We start from the raw sequence: 3,974 nt of genomic DNA, 5'->3' as shown, positions 1-3,974 counted from the left end.
TTTCTCTTGGGTTTACATCTAAGTCTATGAATATTTAATTATATTTTATAATACATTAATTATATATGTAATAAATTTTATATAATTAATTATATTTAATTACATTTAAATACATTTATACATCTAATTAATTTTGTATCTTTTATAATACATCTGATTCATTGATATTTTTTTGAGAAAGCTAATGGTTATTCTCCAGTTATTAAACTTTATCTTTCTTTTTTTTTTTAAAGATTTTATTTATTTATTCATGAGAGACAGAGAGAAAGAGAGAGAGAGAGAGGCAGAAACACAGGCAGAGGGAGAAGCAGGCTCCATGCAGGGAGCCTCACGCGGGACTTGATCCCAGGACTCCAGGATCATACCCTGGGCTGAAGGTGGCTCTAAACCGCTGAGCCACCCAGGCTTCCCAAACTTTATCTTTCTAATCTACAGTGAACAGTAAATAATAGTTAATTTGAGGGAGGATGATTATAGAAGTTGATGAGAACTTTACTTAAAGGATAAAGGAATTTAGGCACTTAGACATTGAATGCAACTTCATGGTGTAAAATCCTGATTCTAGCTCACTTGCTGTAGCCGGCCTGCATTCTTCATTCTCCCACCACCTTCACCAATCGCAATGGAAGAGGAGTTTGGAATTCATCACTGACAACCGATGTGGCATGCGCATGGCGAGCTTTGCTGGAGATCATGCACCCTGAGCCATGTTCCCATTCATCATCTGTTGATTCTGACACCAGGATCTTATGGGTGGGAATGGGCCAGGAGGACTCCTACATGGGCAATGAGGCCCAGAGCAAGCAGGGCATCCTCACCCTCAAGAATGTCATTGATCACAGCATCGTCACCAGATGGGACAACATGGAGAAGACCTGGCACCACAGCTTCTACAACAAGCTGCACGTGGCCCCCGAGGAGCACCCCATGCTGCTGACCAAGGTCCCCCAGAACCCCAAGGCCAATCATGAGATGATTCAGATCATGGAGAACTTCAACATCTCCAGCCATGTATGTGGCCATCCAGGCTGTGCTGTCCCTGTATGGTTCTGGCCACACCACTAGTATTGTCATAGCCTCTGAGGATGGGGTAACCCACACTGTGCCCAACTATGAGGGGCACACCTTGCCCCATACCATCCTGCATCTGGACCTGGCTGGACAAGACCTGACAGGCTACCTCCTGAAGATCCTCACAGAGTATGGCTACAGCTTCACCACCGCAGCCAAGCAGGAAGTGGTGTGTGACATCCAGGAGAAGCTCTGCTACATTGCCCTGATTTCGAGCAGGAGATAGCCATCACCTCATTTTCCTCCTTCCTAGAGAAGAGCTATGAGCTGCCAGATAGGCAGGTGATCACCAGTGGCAACAGTGGCTCCACCTATCCCAAGGTTCTCATTCAGCCTTCTTTCCTGGGTATGGCGTCCCTTGATACCTAGGAGACAACCTTCAATTCCATCATGAAGTATGATGTTGGTATCCAGAATGACATCTATGCTAACACAGTCTGTCTGGTGGGAATACCATGTACCCCAGCAATGCAGACAGGATGAAGAAGGAGATCACAGCTCTGACGCCCAGCACAATGAAGAGCGAGATCATCTCTCCTCCTGAACGCAAGTACTCCGTGTAGACCGGGGGCTCCATCCTACCTTCACTGTCCATCATACTTCATCCTGAGGTTGAGAACATGTTTATGGACGAGAAATCCATTCATTTTAGAATCTGCAAGACTGTGAGGTTCTTTTTTTTTTTTTTTTTTTTAAGATTTTATTTATTTATTTGAGAGTGAGAGAACACTAGAGAGACAGAACAAGCATGAATGGAGGAAAAGGTGGGGAGGGAGAAGCAGGCTCCCTGCTGACATGGGGCTCAATCCCAGGATCCCAGGATCATGACCTGAGTAGAAGGCAGACACTTTTTTTTTTTAAGATTTTATTTATTTATTCATGAGAGACACAGAGAGAGAAAGAGAGGCAGAGACACGGGCAGAGGGAGAAGCAGGCTCCATGCAGGGAGTCCAATGTGGGACTCAATCCTGGGTCCCCAGGATCATGCCCTGGACTGAAGGCGGTACTAAACCTCTGAGCCACCAGGGCTGCCCCACTTTTTTTTTTTTTAAGATTTTATTTATTTATTCATGAAAGACAGAGAGAGAGGCAGAGACACAGGCAGAGGAAGAAGCGGGCTCCATGCAGGGAGCCTGATGTGGGACTCGAGCTTGGGACTCCAGGATCACGCCCCAGGCCAAAGGCAGGCGCTAAACTGCTGAGCCACCCAGGGATCCCCAGAAGGTAGACACTTAACTGACTGAGCCACCCAGGTGCTCCTGACTGTGAGGTTCTTGATCTGTGCAGGATATTAATGTGTAAGGGCTGCCTCTTCCAAGATTTCTCTAGAAAATCTTGCCAGAGGCTGGCAAGAGTCCTGAACCAGTTGTCATTTCTGTCTTGCCGGTTTGACAGGGTTGGGAAGGTATGAGCCTAGGTAAACCCACTTTCCTTTCTTACCAAATATTTTCCTGCCAAAACACAGTGGGTTGTTAGTTGCCTTGAGTTGGAAATTGGTTTGCATTTCCAACAGTAAATTTATTCATCCTTTTAATTTATGTAAGGTTTTTGTACACAATTCTCTCTTTTTTTTAAGATTTTATTTATTTATTAATGAGAGAGAGAGAGAGAGAGGCAGAGACACAGGCAGAGAGAGAAGCAGGCTTCATGCAAGGAGCCCGACGCAAGACTCGATTCCGGGTCTCCAGGATCACGCCCTGGGCGGAAGGCGGCACTAAACCGCTGAGCCACCGGGGCTGCCCTGTACACAACTTTAAATTCTTTAAGAGACGTGGACAAGTTTTGGTTTTCTATTGTCATGTGAGAACATTAGGCCCCAGGGATGCCTCATTGTGTGAGGAAAATAAAGTGCTGCAGTAAAAAAAATCAAATCAAATCAAATCAAATACTGATTCTACCATTCACAGGACATGAGACCTTAAGCAAGTTACTTAACCTCGCTGAACTTCACTTTCCCTGTCTGCAAAGTGAAGGAAACTATAATAATAACTACATTATCTAGGTGATTGTAAGGATTAAATTAGATACCTCTAAACCTACTGCTGGGCACTTTGTAAGCACATATTAATTGTTAGTAATTATTAGTAATGATTTATATGCTGTTGCATTCTTACATTTTTTGAAAAAAAAATTATTTAATTATTTTAGAGAGCGAGAGAGAGTAGGGGGAGGGGCAGAGGGAAAGGAAGAGAGAATCTTAAGCAGACTCAGTCCTGATTGTGGACCTGAGATGGGGCTTGATCCTACGACCCTGAGATCAGGACCTAAGCTGAAACCACTAATCAATTGCTTAACTAACTGTCCACCCAGGTGCCCCTGCATTCTTGTATTTTTATGATGAACATGCATTGCTTTTGAAATTCTAAAAATTATTTTTAAATGTATAGTCAACCTTAATTTTGAGTGTTTACTAATTTAAAGGCATTCTTAAATTATCAAATCATGCTTTGAGCTGGAAATTTTCACCCTGCTCTCTTGGTGTTTCAGAGAAAATGGAGGCTGCTGATTTAAGGTCTGAATTGTCCTTTTAGTTATTTGTTTCCATTTTATAAATCAAGGAAGAAAAATTTCCTGGAGACAAAAATTAATGAACTTGTGGTACTATTTTTTTTTTTTTTTACCAAAATTGATCTTGAAACAACTACTAACAGTATTAAATTTCCTAATCTACAAAGAGTTCCTTTTAATATTCCATTGGTCATTTGGATCTTCAAAGCAAAGCAAGTCCAGCTAAATTTCATGTTGACTCCTAAGGCTTTTTGTTTTAGTGCAAGAGAACTCTGTTAATAATCTAGCATTTTCCCCAAGATCCTGTCTCATTTCCCTCTGGCTGATTTGAGCACTCCATTTTAATTCATTGCCTGTGGAATTAGTAATTATATGATTTCTCTTGCGACTCCAAT

General features: G+C 42.5%; 1 pseudogene; it reads left to right on the top strand.

Moving 5' to 3' along the window:
• Positions 1–665: 665 nt before the first annotated feature.
• LOC112927752 (actin, cytoplasmic 2-like) lies at positions 666–3,582 on the top strand (annotated as a pseudogene).
• Positions 3,583–3,974: the final 392 nt, after the last annotated feature.

The sequence above is a fragment of the Vulpes vulpes genome, chromosome 4 (genome assembly GCF_048418805.1).
Source record: "Vulpes vulpes isolate BD-2025 chromosome 4, VulVul3, whole genome shotgun sequence".
In the NCBI taxonomy this organism is placed as follows: domain Eukaryota; kingdom Metazoa; phylum Chordata; class Mammalia; order Carnivora; family Canidae; genus Vulpes; species Vulpes vulpes.
This window is presented reverse-complemented; position numbering and strand designations above follow the sequence as displayed.